Below are 16,038 nucleotides of genomic sequence, written 5' to 3' on the forward strand. Positions count from 1 at the left end.
GCGCCCACATCCTGCTGCACCTAGTTTGCACCCCCAATGTCTGACTCTAGTACGCTTTCTCAACAAATGTGGAACTGAATTGAAAAGTTTGATCTTGTAGTCCTCTGTGTCTGGAATCTTGAGTTCCAGTCCCTTCTCCCTCTCCGTCGGAGACTTCTTTTTCACCTGTGGTTACAAGCGGGGGCTGAAGTTCTAACCGGCACCTCCAGACTAGCCTAGGGCTCCCTCCCTCCGCAACAGTGGTCTGCCAGCCCACCACCTCCCAGGGGCTGCACAAAGCCCCACACTGGCCGCGCTCCTGCCCCTCTAGAGCACTTCAGGGACTCCTGGTCCTCAGCTCAAGTCCACACGCCTCTGCAGACCTCCCCAGCCCCCACCAACCACCTGACCCTTGGCCATTAGCCACCCCTCCCCCCAAACTCTAATTCCAGGGCCTCCTCCTTCCTTCACACAGGGGCCCAGGGGGAGGCTTCTCCCATTGTTTAGTCTCTGCCTCCTCAGTAGGGAATCTAGAGTTTGCTCGCTCCCCCACTCATTCTCTGACTCACCTATCTACCTTGCGTCCTTCACAGTGCTCAGGATAACTCAGTAATGCAATGTGGTGAGCCACTACCCAATGACCCGGCTTTCTGTCCCCTCCCCGTCCAAGGTGCGCAGAGGCAACCCCCATGGGGTTAGAGACCGTTAGAGACCATGGGAACAGGCCCCGAGTGTAAAACGCTGTGCACCTGGGACTCCTTCTGTTGGGTAATTGTTAAACTACTTGTCTACACAGCAGAACCAGGAGGCTGCCAACATATGACCCCACAGATACAGAGGACCGGGCCTCAAAAACTACCAATCAATGAGCTACCTGAGTTGCCTGCCAATATAGACCAATCAGGACTAGGTCTTTTCCAACCAATCAGGAGGAGGCGCTTTTTCCCCCCTTTCCCTCCTTAGCATAGTGGGCGGGTGTGGGAACCTGAGATGCGCAGGATCCCCCCTGCTCTGGTCTGGGAGGCCCCCCTGAGCACTGTCTCTTGGTGCTCTGTCTCCCTGTAGCTTGAGCTATAGCCCTGGTAAAAGCCTTACCTGTGCCTTTCACTTTGGGGTCCGGCCTGGTTTCTACTACCTGTAACAAATCCACCCAGCACCTGGACGGTCGGTCAGGGCACACACTGGGCATGTCACAGCTGAGAAGTGAATGTGCCATCACGCTCTTCTCCGCCTTACCTGTGCCTCTGATAAGCAGGGCACCTGTCTCAGCCCGTCAGCAACCCGCATCAGGGTCTGGTTTCACCAGCATGCCTCCTCTGCTCCATTTAGCCTGCACCTGACACTCTGCTGGGCACCAAGCAGCGCTCAGTAACCAGGTGTGGAGTGAACTGTTACGGGCAGCTGGAAAATAACACAGGAGAAGAAGGATGGGGCTGGATTGTTGAGAATTCCCTGCGTGGTCACAAATGAGCCCCATGCTGCCTGTTTATTAAATACTACCAAGCAAGCAGCCAAATAAAGATGCCCCGAAGTTTAGGAGTCTGCCTGGGTGGGGGGGAGGATGGAGGAGGTCATCCAGATTAAACCATGCTCTCATCTAGTTCAATTTACTGCTGCCTGGGCCATTTTTAGGAACAGAGGTCAGAAAGAAAATGTGAAAGAACCCCCTGGGCCAGCACCTGTTCAGAGGCTGGGAAGCGCATTAAAAGGAACCGGAAGTATTCTGTGGACCAAGGAGAGGCTGTGAAACAACCAGAAGTGTTTATTTGCAACCCCAGAGACAAAAAGTCTACAAAGTGTGCTCCTGGGAAGAGGGCAGGCTTTTAAGGGCCAACCCCACAAGGGCGGAGTGAAACTATGTGATACAAGATTGGCTCATTAGCTAACCATGTTAACATTATTTCTATTCCAGTACAAAGTAGAAGAAAGCCGTCTGGAAGGTGGTGGAGGTGCAACGGACAAAAGTCAAGAGTTCATGGTGTTCCAAAAATTGAAACAGGAGAGGCGCCTAGGTCCTGCTTCAATACCCTTCTGACGCCTTGCAGTGACTCTTAGCAATGCTGACTGGGTTGATCAAATCTTCGCTGCTCCTCAGACCTACCTGGCTCCCGCCCCCCTCTTCCGGGGAGATCCTGGCAGGCGACAGAGGTTCTCTCGGCCTTCCAGGTCCTCATGTAATAATAAGGGCATGGATTCCCCCCCTCCCCCAGGACGTAGAGCGGGCCAGGAAACAGGGCCACCTGTAGGAAGAGGCAGGTGGGTGCTGGGACAGGTGTGGGGCTCTCCTGGCAGGACAAAGGGCAAAGCCAGACCCTCCACCCCGCCCCTCTGCCCCTCTAAACTTTCCAAAGTGGCCGCAGCTGCTGCTTCGTGGGGAGGGGAGGGGGGCTATTTCAGACCCGGCTGTAGGCTGGAAAAGGGACCAAAATATCCGGTGGAGTCTATAACTGGACAGGGAGTTGTCAGCCCCTGTCCCGGGCTTCCTAGGGCGGCCTCCTCGCCGCCTGGAAGCCGAGCTGCCCCGGCCCCTTCCCGCAGGGCGCACCCTCCCGCGGGCTTGGCTCCCGCCCCCCAGGGCACAGACCGCGGTCCTCCCGGCCGCCGCCGCCGCCGCCCCTCCCGCCGGCCCTCCTCCCGAGCCCGCCCACCGCCCGCTCCTCCCTCCGCGCTGCGAGCTGGGGGCTCCCGCCGCCGGCCACTTTGCCCCTGGGGGGACCGAGCAGCTTTGTTCTTGGGCAGCAGCTGGGCTGGCTGCCGCCGCTGCACTTCTCCCGGAGGACCTGTGTCCCCTCTCCTTATGTGTGTGTTTTTCCAGCACTTTCTGTTTTATTTTCCAAGTTCCAAGCCTTACCTTTTTGCTTTATTTCTTTAGTTATTGGTCTTAAAACTAGCTCTTTCTAGGCACCCGTGCCCCCAGACTTATTACAAGCCTTATCTCAAGACTGAGATTGCTAGATCTTTTTGGTGGGGGGCAGAGTGAGAGGGGTCGCTGGCCTGTGACCCCTCCACCCCCCAGGAGGGGGCCGCCTGGGGCTGGCTCCTTCGAGGACACTGCTTCCGGTGAATTCCTGCCCTGGACTGGAACCCTAGCTGGCATCGTTTTCAGCTTCTGCCCTGGCAGGTAAGTCCCGTGTTCTCTTCCCTGGAGGCTGCCGGAGGTCACGGGGCTCCAGACTTACTCGGTCTCCCCATGGTGATGATGGAATAGCAGTGGGTGCCTGGAGCTGGGGAGAGTGCCCTCTCCGAACTGAGCTGTTTCCTCCTGGAGCTTGAATGTTAAGCTGTTTGGGGGTGACCTCAGTCCTGAGCTGCCGGGTCTGTGCTTTGCGGACTTCAGGGTAACATGAAACCAAGTCAGTGAGAACCTACCCGTCTGATTTGAGGTGAGCAGCTCCAGGAGGCAGGAGCCCGGAGGTGCCTGCAGTGTGTCGGATGCAGAGACTCATTTCCAGGCTGCTGCTTTTATAAAGTTGTGGAGATAGCTCAGCCTCTTCCAACTTTCCAGTAAGAAATTTGGAGTAAAAAAATCAAGGAGGGGGACGGGGGGAAGGAAAGGAAAATTGAACCAGCAGGGAAGGGAGAGGAGCTTACCTTCGTTTTGTATTATTTTCAGGGAACTCTACCTTTTTGGTGGAAATTTGGCTCTCTCTCCTATCTGAGCAGTTTATTATCTCTCTCTTCGCTGTCTCGAGCCCAGGGGCGCCGTTTTTGTCCTTTGTCCTGTGTGTCATCCAACGCAGCAGGCCAGAGTTTCCTGTCCCAGGTTGTGAAGGGTAACTTGAGTTAGTGGTGTAATTGTAGCATGTGCCCCACTTCTCCCTATTCCCGCGGAGACTCGGAGACGGCAGGGGCCACGCTGACTAGGGTATCCCCCGCCCCAGAGAAGGTGCCGCCCCCTCGGCCAGTCCTGGGGGTCTGCTGGATCCCTCTCCCCAGCACTTCCTTCTGCTCCTGGCCACCTTCCGGCACCTGCCCCACACCTGTGACCCTGTGCAGGGCCATTCCAGCCCCAGATCCGTCTCATTGATGGTTTATGCCCAGCAAAACCCCAGACAGCCAGGCACCTGCCTGTGAGAACCCCCCGGCTTTGGGGAGAACCTTGGGACCCTTTCTAGTTTATTTAGTTCACTGCACTGTTGCAGGAAAGTTCTAAATTCCCCAGGGCTTCTGCGTAGTCAGAGGCAGGCTGAGAGGGGCGCGCTGCCCGGCTGTGCAGCAGGTGCAGGTGAGGCCAAGCTGTGCGGCTGCCCTTCCCTTCCACTCACAACCCTGTTGCTTTACGCGGCTGCCTGAGCTGGGGACTGTCCACACGAGCCTCAGTTTCCTCATCTTCCACATGGAGGTGATAGAAGGGGTGTGAAGGACCGTTCTGGGAGAGCTGGGCACGAGGTAGGCATGCTGCCCATCTCAGCGGCCTCTGCTTGTCAGCCCTGGGGAGGCAGCACCAATGCCCCGTCCTAGAATTCCTTGTCATTCTGCTACTCAGAGTCTGACTGTGACTTTGGGCAGTCGTCACCTTGTTGTGGGGCCTCTCATGCAAGGCCAGAGACTGGAAGAGATGAAGAGTTTCTTTCTGGGGACACAGGAGTGACTCTAGGGCATCCGGGGGGCCTTTACAATTTTCAGAACAGGGGCACCTGGGGGGCTCAGTCGGTTAAGCGTCCGACTTCGGCTCAGGTCATGATCTCGCGGCTCGTGAGTTCGAGCCCCTTCTTGGGCTCTATGCTGTCATCACAGAGCCCGTCTTGGATCCTCTGTCCCCCTGTCTCTCTCTCTGCCCCCCCGCCCCTGCTTGTGTGCTCGCTCGCTCTCAAAAATCTTCCAGATTTCATCACGTCTAGAAGAGCCTTTCCACATCTTCAAAATGGTTAAGTAAGCAGCTCACAGGCTGATCCAGCCACAGAGTTGTGAACTTGATTTTAATTTAAACTTGATTGAATTGCTTGCCAGGAAGTTGTTCGGCAGATTTTACGTGCAAATCTTAATCTTTGTCTTTTCTTGAAAAACAAGAAGACGGACAACTTGTCCCTTGCATACAGTCAGAGCAGCTGTCCCTTTAGCCAGGTGGATGCCCTCTGCTTGTCCACGACTGTCTGTGTGACCAGCAGGGTCTCGTCGGACACGAGTTTGCCGGCTCTGGACTGCATGAGCCGGGTTCTCTCTCCCTCCCTGATTCCATTCGAGGAGGGTTGTTGATAAGTGGAAGTGGTTTCAGAGGGGGAGAAACCAGGATTCCTGGGAACAGAAGCCATGGCTCGTGTGGAAGGGCGATTGCCACCGTGAGAAAGGTCATCCAGTGCGGGGTAGCCACAGTGGCCTGCAGGAATGTCCTGTACACGACATAGTTGATCTTCTCTCTTGGTCCTAGTGAGGGAAGTTTGCTGGATGCTGGATTCCAGCCCAGGAGGGAGAGCTGTGCAGAGACAGAAGGAGCCATTCAGCAGGGGTGGGGGGGTGGGGGGGTGGGGGGGGTCCCCCAGTACTGCAGGTGTTTAAACAAAGGTTGGATGGCCATTTCACATGGCTGGTGGAGGGTTGGGCTGGACCTTGAACGCTTGGGCCTGGTGTATATTCAGTCTTTTCCCAGCCTGAGATCTTACACTTCCTGAGTGTTTCCTCTCTGTCCTCAAAATTCCGCTAGTCCTCTCCTGCCTCCTCTCTCCCTTCAGTCCTGCTGCTGCTGATGATGAAGGCTGACCCAGCTTGTGTGGTCACTGAGGGCTGGAACCGTGAACTCTGTGTGTCATTCATGTCTCGGTTTTATGAACAGAGAAAGAAAGGACCTGTGATTGACCTACCTGAGGCCAGGTGGAGAGAAGACAAGGCGTCAGGACTCAGAGCCACTTCTGGGGCATCAGAGCCCCTTGTCACTTCTACAAAGACCTGTTTCCACATGCTGGGAAAATGTCCCCTCAAAAGGGCCCATCCTTACTGATGCAGGCCCACAAGAGGAGCCAGAAAATGAGCCCAAGGTGATTTTTTAGGGTGGGAAAGGTCCCTGGGAATTTGTAGCCAATCCACTACCGAGGAATTGAATACATGCCAGGTTGCCTGACACAAATAACTAGAAGACCAAGGAAGGACAAGATCTGGTGAGAAGGGGGGAATTGGGATCCCCGCCCCCATTTTACAGATGAGGAAACAGAGTCCAGGAAAACAGGAGTGACTTCCCTGCTTTGTATTTCGAGAAGTGGGTCTCAAACACAGGTCTCCTGAGGTCCCAGCACACAGAGGGGTTGACCCTTTGGTCTTCCTTCCCAGGGTTTGGCATTGTGCAGCTGTGGGTGTGCACACGTGTGTGTGTGTACATGCATGCAGGTGTGGGACAGGGTTGGTACCATTTTGTATTGCTTCTTGAAATTCCTTCAAGTGGATGAGCTAACCATCCTCCCTTGCTACGGCCGTGGGCATCTTTGTGCATGTGGCTTCCTCCACGTGGCCATGACATGCTCAGATCATTCCCAAGGACTAGGGTTTCTGGGCCAAAGCATGTGGGTGTTTCAGTGTTTTGGGGAGATATCAGGACTGAGCATTCGTGAGAGGCTGAATACCAAGTAATGTCACAGCACAAAATAAAGGAGGTGTTGGTAGAGACCCAGGGGACGTGTGGAGGGTGGGCCTTCCAGCGCTGTGCTCGCGAAGACGCCGGGATCATTCTGTGACAAAGCCATCTGACGGCCGAGCTCCATCCTACTGCCCACTACGGAGGCCGAGTGCCGCAGCCAGTAAACTCCCGGTCCCTGGAAGCTTGTTCCTTCTAGTTAATTCTGGCTGTGTTCTGGTGGATGTGAGAGTATCATTTAAATTTTTTTCAGTTTGGTTCATAGTAAAATATGGGGGAAAGAAGGGATTTACACCATCTTTTGGCTGGAACTAACTCAAGGGAGACGTCTCTGCTCTAACTACATACTGGCTTATCCCGGACGCGGGAACTGGCCTTGACCACCTGCTTCGCCAAGTTGCTGGGGGGCAGTCTGCTCCTGAGTCCAAAAAAACAAGAAAGAGCCAAGTGGCCTAAACAGCAAAACAAAGTGTCACTTAAAAACAAAACAACTGTTATCTTGTTTGTGATTATGGATTCAGAGCGACTGCACAGGGCTTTGCCAGATAATCACCCCTTCTAAGGGCGCTCTCATCTGAACACTGTGCACTGAGCATCAGAGCCACCTCGCCCGACCTCCTTATCTGCTGACTGCATCCCACGTCTCTGGCCACCTTCACTTGGCCCCCCTCCCTGGACAGCGGAATCGCTGCTTCCCACGGCAGCCTGAAACGCATCGTGGAGTATCTGGTTAAAAAGTCTTCCTTTTATTGAAATGGAAGCTCTCCCTGCCACTTCCGTCTGTCAGTCCCTACTGTGTGTTTTTGGAGCTACTTGGCATAACTTAGATCCCATTTCCCGTGACATTTTTTTTGAGCTGTGTAAAAACAAAACCAAAGTGCCCCCTGAGCCTATCTGAGATTGAGTGCCAGTTGGCCCCAGGCTGGGGGCTCGGCATTCTGACTTCCATCATTTACTCCTGTGAATTGGCTGTGCTCTTACCCCTTGTACAGATGGACAAACTGAGCCTTAGGACTGTCTCACAGTTAGTAAGTTGCAGTAGAACTGGGATTCAAACCCACATCTTGGTACACAGCTCATGCCCTTAACCAAAATTCCAGACTGAGTGTCTAAGGTAAATGTATGGAATTCATCCAAAGAGGCAGATATACCATTTGGAAGCTCTTTTTACTTAAAAAAAAAAAAAATGTTTTCTCATTAGGATGGTTTCAATTATAAAAGTAATAAAAGCATATTGTTACAAGTGAGGCAATATTGGCAAACCTCTGCACCCTGCTTTAACCAATAGTAACATTGTGGCAAATATCCTTTTATAACATTATATCCAAACATATACATGAATCAAGACCTGGTGTTTGAACAATTCAGGAGCAGTAACAATGAATTCTAAAACGTGTTTCTGTAGCACAATGTCTGGCTCATAGGAAGTACTCCATTAATAATTGAAAGGTTGAATTGTATTTTGTTTTGCTTGGTCTAATGCTTGCTGAGAGCCCACGGGGCAGTGGTGCAGGGGTTCCATTTGCTTTCAGCAAAAGTGATGGACAGAATGAGGCCCTGGGTGGATTGCTTCCAGGTCTCTGGAGAAACACCTAATGGCAAGCCAACTTTTTTCCTTTGCTCCCAAGCTGCTGTGAGCAAGTAACCTTGGGCTCTCTGTGCGTGTTGGATTCTTTGGTCCACCTTGATCGCAGCAGCCCAGCTCTTCGTCGTCCCCCGCTATAGTCCACGATGGGCTTGTCTGTTTCTGCCGCCAGGCAAGGAGTTCCTTGAGATCATGGGTTCCGCTTTATTTTTCTATGAACTACCAGTGTCTACACAATGCTGGACATAGTAGGAGCTCAACAAAATCTTTGTGGAACAGAGTAATTTCAAAATGGTGTTAATCAAGTGCGTGGCGTGTGGTAGGTATTGGATCTATCAAAATTGAATTTAAGTCACAGTTCACTGAGTGAATGAAATATCAGAGTTGGAAAAGTCAGAGGGATACTTTCGCCATCTGGCACAGTGCCTTACACAGGTGTGCCCAACAGCTGGGGCTCAGGGCGAGCTCTGTCCGACGACCAGGCAGGTCTGGCAGCTGTGCATTGTTGAGTCCCGCACTGAGCCCAGGGACCGGCCTGTGTTGGTGGGAGTAGGTCTGGCTCATGTGTGAATTTGGCCCTCCTATTTGCTATCTGCGTGGTTTCCAGCACCATTTAGAACATCTCTGTGCAGGAGCCCAGAGAAGGAGCCCAGAGAGCATAATGAGTGTCATCCCAGGGCCCAGGGATCTATAGTGGGTGAGCAGGGCTGACGTCCTTAGCTGCTGGTAGGTCAACTTCCTACCTTTACAAGGCCATAGTGGCCTCAGGACTCCCGTCCAGCCACTAGCTTGTTCTTAGACCAAGTAAGAAAGTGCCGGAACCCCTTGATCACCTCCTCCTTAAAGTGATTCGGCAGCTGTGTACCGCGAAATAAATATAGATGTCTGGAATTCCTTGTGTCTTAGCTTGGCCAGTTCACACTAGCTCTTCCCACAGGGGTCCGCCCAGTTGCTGTTCGTCCCGCTCCGAATGCTAGGCGAGCTTAGGGGCTGAAGGGCGAATACAACACGGCCCTGATGCCAGGCTGCTCCGTGTGCTAAGGGTGATGGTTCGGGGTGCTCTGTGCTGGGAAGGACAGAAGAACGCGTCCCCCAACAATCGACCGCTTAGCACGCACCAAATACTCCTACAACGCACACACTGGCACTGAGGGTTTATGTACCCCCAGCCCCGCCCCAGGGAGCTTCAGCAAGCCTGGAGCTATTCGGCGATCCCTTTATGTACGAGGAGACACCCAGAGAGGTTCCGTGACCAGCCCAAGGACAAGGGACCAGATAAGAGCAGAAGCCTCTGCTGCGGGCTACTCCTCACTACTCCTCACTACTCCTCTGTCTGGTCTCCTCTGTGTCAGAGTGTGACTTACCAGGGCCGGGGTTTGATGTAAGGCTCCCAGGATGGGTAACAGCGACGCTGAGTCTTAGGGAAAGAGGAGAAGTCGCCACGCTCTTTCTCACTGATGTGCTCCTCCTTTGGGCCGTGCCCTACGTTCACGGTCCCAGAGGCAGAAACTCTGCCTTGTGGGTCTCCATGTTGGGGACTCTGGCGGGGCCTTGGGGTGGGTGGGGGATACAGTGCTTGTGGCACGAGTGAGCCTTCGTGCTGGTGAGTGGTGGGGGCGGTGCGGAGACGCATGACTGCGTGGATGGGGGGCACGTGGGCAGCTTCGATGAAACAATGAATGAGGAGGCCAACACACGGAGGGGAAAAGGGGTGAGTGAGTGGGTGAGTCCTCATTGCCAAGTTTCCATCAGCCATGCCTGATTGGTCTTCCAGGTGGGAAGGAAAGAGGGCGGGTTCACGGTGGCCCTTGGCTCCAACACAGCTTCTCCAGAGGCTTCTCTCCCGTCCGCCCTGCTGCAGGCTCCCGTCAGCGAACGCTCCGACGATGCGTCCACAGCCCGGCTTTGCCAGGCACAGCCAAGCACAGAGGCAGGGAAGGCAGCTCCTCCCACAGGTCCCTGGAAGGAGAGGCGTTCTGGGGCTTCCGCTCAGCCCTGTCCTGGGGTCTCAGCGCCGTGATGCCAAAGCCACGGGGCTCCTTTAGGAACCGAGCTGGAGATCCCAGTACCGTGTCAGCTCGGAGACCTGTGGCGTGTTGGGGTGTTTGTGAATCCGTTCCCTGGAAAGAGAAGCGACCCTGCAGATTCCTGGGGCCACCCCGTGCATCCCTGGCCTTCCTCCCATGCTCGTCCCTGCAGAATGACAGCGACTGGTGGGGGTCTGTGGCAGTACCTTGGGCAAAGAGAAACACTCTTAGCGAGTAGGCAAAGCGGAACTCCTGTGTGAATCCACAGGCTTGCTCTCTTCTCGGGGAGTAGAAGGCTCAGGATTATTTAAAAAAAAATTAAAAACATGAAAGAGATCTCCCCATTACTAATGAGGTGAAGTACAGAGTTAAATGTAGTTTACACACTCGATCTGTGGATTGGTTTGTTTCTGTTGCATTGATACGTGGAGGGCCTGCCGTGGGCCTGTCAGCATTCCAGGCAGGGAGGAAGAGAGACCAGAGACATGATCCCTAAGTCTGAGGAGCCCGGTGGAAAGCACAGACCAATAAGCAGGTCGACTTTATTTTATTTTATTTAAAGATTTTTTTAAGTAGTCACTGTGTCCAGTGTGGGGCTTAAACTCACAACCCTGAGACTGAGTCCCATGCTCTACTGACTGAGCCAGCCAGGTGGCCTCTAAGTAGGTCACTTTTAAAAAAATCGTTATTTATCTTGGGAAGGGGGGAGTGGCAGAAGGAGAGAGAGAGAGAATCCCGAGTAGGCTCCGTACTCAGTGCAGAGCCTGATGCGAGGCTCATTCTCATGATGATGAGATCATAACCTGAGCCGATACCAAGAGTCAGATGCTCAACTGACTGAGCCACCCAGGTGTCCCTAGTAGGTCAATTTTAATACCACTTGTGGGGTGCTAAAATTCAAGGGTTTGTGAGGCCTAGAAAAGATAGTGACACACTTCCTGCCTGGGAAATCAGGGAAGGCTTCCTGGAGGAGGAAGCGTATAAGCTGGGCTTTGAAGCATGAGTAGGAGTCTGCCTGGCAAGGAAAAGACATCATCTGAGGCCGTGTCAGAGAGTTAGGAAAAGAAAATTCTGGCGTGTACAAGGAAGAGAGAGAAGTCTTTGAGGTTGGAGGGTAAGCTTCACGAGGTTGGGTGTAGGGGCCGTGAACCTGGAAAAGGAGGTTGGAGCCAAATTGAAAAGGGCCATGAAGAGAAGACTTTGTGCTGGGAAATGATAGGAACGGACCTGTCTCATCCGACGATACCTGTGCTGAGGATGAGCGCACCCTCTGCAAACTCAAGAGTATAACATGGGAATTTATAGTCTGGTCCAGGTGTAAGGGTCTCCTTCTCAGAAGGGACACTGTCCTCAGAGCTTGGGGGGACTGTGTGCCCTCGGGCAGAGTGGGGATCAGAGATGACAGGGGCTCCACAGGTGGGGGCTCCCAACAGCCCTCTTGCTGGAGCCCACCTGGGGGAGACCGTGCCCCCCTGATCCCCACTTGGCAGCCGCCCTTTCCCTCAGCTTCCCCATCCAGAGATGGCTAACACCTCTCAGACTCCTCCTGTTCTAGCACCTTGACCTTAGAGGTACTAAGGTCTGCAGGGTACCTTGCAGAGTCACGAGCACCTGTTACTGGGACGTCTACACCTGCCTGTGTGCGGAAGAGGGCAGCAGAGTGGGGGGCTGGAGCAGACATTGGGGTGGACCCCTCTCAGACCGAGGTCTCGAGCCAGATGCTGTGGTTCTGCAGAGATAACCACTGGCATGGAGTAAATGCTGGAAAGGGTTCTCTGATGAGGATAACTTCCTTTAGTGGCGTGCTGGCAGCTTTTTTTGTTGTTGTTTCAGTTTTGGTGTTTGTTCGTATGGCCACCATTTTCATTTTAGGGTGCTGAGCTGGGGACTCGAATGGCTCCGCTCAGCTGGGGGGTGAGGTTACAGGCGGGCTGGGAGACAGGAGCTCAGAGCACGTGGCTAGGGAGTGGTGGACACGGGGGCAGAGCACAGTTGCTCTGGCCCCACGGTCCACAGCTCTCCCAGGCACCCAACTGTCTCCCATCCCCAGGGCTTCACGACTGTCCCCTAGGAAGAGGGGAGCCTGCTGGGGACGCCACCTCCAGAATCAGTGTGGGTGCCTTGCACTATTTATACCCCTTGCTTCATCAGACCAGACGCTGCTCAAAATAAGTTAAACAGAAATATCTTTCTGTGTCCTCAGGACCCTGTAATCCGAGACTGTGTCTTGTGAAATGACCCGAGACGGTGTATTCAGAGGGGAAAAAAGGCAACAAAAGAAACTTAAAAATGGGGAACAGTTCAGTACTGAGGACGTGGAAGACGTAAGATGCTGGACATCTTACAGCTCTAAGATGCTGGAATGAACTAAGGGAGCGTGAAAGAGCATCTCCTCCGGCTGAAGGGAGGGCGGTCCCCTGTCTGTGCTGCCCTGTTGGTGAGGGATCTGGATGGACTTTGGAAGTCAGCCCCGGAGGGGGGGCTGAACTGGGTAATTCCCGGAAAGCGGTCTAAACTGGGTTGAGAATCAGAGCTGAAAGGAGGAGAAGAAGAGGCAAGATGCGGAGTGAGGACGACGGTTAAGGAACCGGGGAGGCTGTGTGTGGGAGGCTGACTGGGTTCGGGCAAGCGGGGGCCGCACCTGCTGGCCTGGTTAAGCACATGCACCTGCTCTGTGCTTTGCGAGGGAAGGAGCCTCGGCGTGGATGGGCTGGAGTTTGAGAAGTGAGGTGGGGAAGCGTTGGCTTCAGACATCACAGCTGTGGTGCCTCTGGACTCTGGACAACACTGGGGTAGGTGGCCAGGTGACGGGTGTCGTCTCCTTCCCCTTGGTGTATGGCTTCGTTCTCCATCAGGATCCCCAGGGTCACGGCAAATGGCCTCCAGCATCTCTATACTTAGCGCTTGCCTTAGAAACGTACCCCTCTCCAGACACGCCAGCAGAGCTCCCAGAGATGGCCCCGCTTGATTACATGCTTGACCCCTGTCACATTCCAGCACCCAGGATGCCGATGGGAAGCCTATGCTGGTCTGGTTTGCTGCCACCCCACTGGCCAGGCACGTGGGGTCCCCCCACATGAACCACATCAACGGAGGGTAGGAGGGCAGTTTCTGCAAAAGCAAGAGGTGAATTCTGCTACCAGAGGAAGGGAGTCTAGGAGGGAAAGCAGTGGTGGGTCCAGGCAGGAGACAATCCCTGGGGTGCAGGGGCTCAGGGGACAGATGGGAGTGGTCCCAGGGTGCCCGATTATATGGCCCTTCTCTCCCAGCTCCCCTAAAACTTTATTTTCTTAAAGTTTATTTACTTTTATTGGGGCCAGGGGGTGAGGGGAGAGAGAGGGAGAGAGAACAAGTGGGGGAGGGGCAGAGAGAAGGAGAGAGTGAGAGAATCCCAAGCAGGCTCCACACTGTCAGCACAGAGCCCGATGCAGGGCTCAAAGCTACTAATCGTGAGATCATGACCTGGGCCAAAATCATGAGTCAGACACTTAACCGACTAAGCCACTCAGGCACCCATCCCCTAAAATCCTTTAGGTTCAGCATCTTTGTGGAACTGAAAATACGATTCAAAGTCAATGAGCATTTCCCTGTGTGTAATTTTAAGCACAAAACTCAAAGCACTGGGCTTCAGGGGCCCCCGTCTGCCCTGCACCGACCTTCCCACTTACCTCCTGGTTTCCTTCCAGAGGCAGCCGGTAACCCCTGGATTGGGTGGCCCAGAATGGGAATCCAGCCTCTGCCATTAATAACCACAGGGCCTTGAGCAATGTCGTGGTCTGGGGTTTCCAGTCTGTGAAACGGGACAGTAACTCTGAGCACATGAGGCTATTGTGGGGCTTCCGTGGGACTGAGTAGATGGATGTCCATGCTGTGCACCTGCTCTGTGATTGGTGCTCAGAGACTTACTGGACTTCACATTTGGATCCCTTCTCTCTGGGAGTGTCCACCAACCTTGAGGGGATTGGAGGGGGGCAGCGTGTTTCCTACTTACCTGCCAGACCTGTCAGGCAGATGCAGGAGGTGATTAACAGTAATAATGTGGGGCCCCGGGGTGGCTCATGCACTTGAGCGTCTGACTTCAGCTCAGGTCATGCTCTCACATTTGTGAGTTCGGGCCCCGTGTCGGGCTCTGTGCTGACAGCTCAGAGCCTGGAGCCTGCTTCGGATTCTGTGTCTCCCTCTCTTTCTGCCCCTCCCTTGCTCACACTTTGTCTCTCTCTCTTTCTCTCTCTCTCTCTCAAAAATAAATTTAAAAAAAAAACTTCAAAAAAAATAGTACTAATGCTAAAGAAGCCATCTTTGGACAACTGAAACTTGCTGGTATGTGGGAACAACACCGGTTTCTGTTCCCCATCTTTGCTCTCAGCTGTGCCTAATCCAAGTCCCTTTCTTTTTTAAATTTTTTCAATGTTTGCTTATTTTTGTGAGAGAGAGACAGAGACAGAGCATGAGCAGGGGAGGGGCAGAGAGAGAGGGAGACACAGAATCCGAAGCAGGCTCCAGGCTCCGAGCTGTCGGCACAGAGCCCGACGCGGGGCTCAAACCCACGAATCGCGAGATCATGACCTGAGCCAAAGTTGGACACTGAACCGACTGAGCCACGCAGCTGCCCCCCCCCCCACTGGGTTCTTGGGAGCAGGTGCAGATGATGAGGTGGGGGGGCAGGTGTCTGAGGGCTGGGGCCACTTCCCAGGCTGTTAGTTTCAGGAGTCCAGGAACTGATGGAGGCCTTTTACCCCTCCCTGCACCCCTCTTTCTGGATGTCTGGCTCCTTCCCATTATTCAGATCTCCGTTCAGTGTCCCCACCTCAGAGACTGACCTTTCACAAAGAGTAAAAACTGTCCTACCCAAGTCATCTATCCCTTGACCCCACTGTGTTCAAATCAGTTATTCTCTGAAACCGTATTGGTACTTGTTTCCTGGGTTAGTTTTCTCCTCTTTTCCTGGAAAGTGGGCTCCAGGGAGGCAGGGATATTGCTCTGACCCAATGATTAAAACAATGCCTGGCACGTAGCCGGAGACTTGGGAAGTACTTGCTGAGTTAGTGAATCGACGACCGCGGACCGTGCAGGAGAGTGAAGCAGTGGGTGCCGGCCTCTGGGTGAGGATTGCCTTCCACGCCCTTCGGGGACCAGTTTAAGAAATATTTATTATTCAAAGAATAGAGCTTGAGTTTCATTCACAGATTTTAGCAACTGGGAGAGAAACCACTGGCATCTCGCCTCTTGTTAGAGGGAACAAAATAACGGATAGGAAATCTCTGCGGATTCCATAGCATAAAGAAGGAAGCCACGTCCCTCCTCCAATTCTGTCTCCTTCAGTCAGAGGGATCCTGTGCTTTGGCGGGGTGGGGTTGAGCGGGTTCCATTTACATCTTGGGATGCCTGACTGAGGGGGACACATGACTGGACGTATGTTCTTGCCCAATGGCAGGACAAGTCTCCTGCGGGCTGGGTCCCTTCCTTGTCTCCCCTCCCACGAGGCACCTGGTCACACGCTGCTGTTCTCTGGAGGACGGGGACCAGTCCCCTCTCTGGTCCAGTGACACAGACAGTGAATCTAGGAGCACAGTGGCCTGGGATTTAACCCCAGTTCTGTCACCTCCTGGCCGTGTGATCCGCAGCACAGTCCTTAACTCTGCTGAACTTGAGACCCCCTTGCCGGCTTGTTAGGATGACCTAAAACAATGGAAGTGAAACCACAGCATGGTGCTGACTCAGTCTACCTCTTGTCTCATTGTGCCTTTGTACGGTTGCCCATCATTACCACAAACATGTTGGCTCAGCTGCCATTCTGTAGGGTTTTTTTTTTAATTAAAAAATGCCTTTAATGTTTAGTTTTGAGAGAGAGAGAGAGAGAGCAGGGGAGGGGCAGAGAGAGGGAG

The 16,038-nt window shown here is 53.6% G+C and overlaps 1 protein-coding gene across 3 annotated transcripts in view; it reads left to right on the plus strand.

Annotated features, from left to right (window-relative positions):
- The first annotated feature begins 2,613 nt into the window (after positions 1-2,613).
- Positions 2,614-16,038, plus strand: part of COL22A1 (collagen type XXII alpha 1 chain) — a 260,760-nt gene continuing 247,335 nt past the window's right edge. The window contains exon 1 of one of the 3 annotated variants that reach the window (XM_086695892.1): positions 2,614-3,100. The gene's annotated coding sequence lies outside the window, so the exon portion shown is untranslated. Of the gene's footprint in view, positions 3,101-3,186; positions 3,363-12,595; positions 12,946-16,038 lie in introns of those variants that run through there. The other 2 variants (XM_086695894.1, XM_086695893.1) reach the window with 2 other exon arrangements.

The sequence above is a fragment of the Puma concolor genome, chromosome F2 (genome assembly GCF_028749965.1).
Source record: "Puma concolor isolate L17-30 chromosome F2, mPumCon1.1.hap2, whole genome shotgun sequence".
Lineage (NCBI taxonomy): Eukaryota > Metazoa > Chordata > Mammalia > Carnivora > Felidae > Puma > Puma concolor.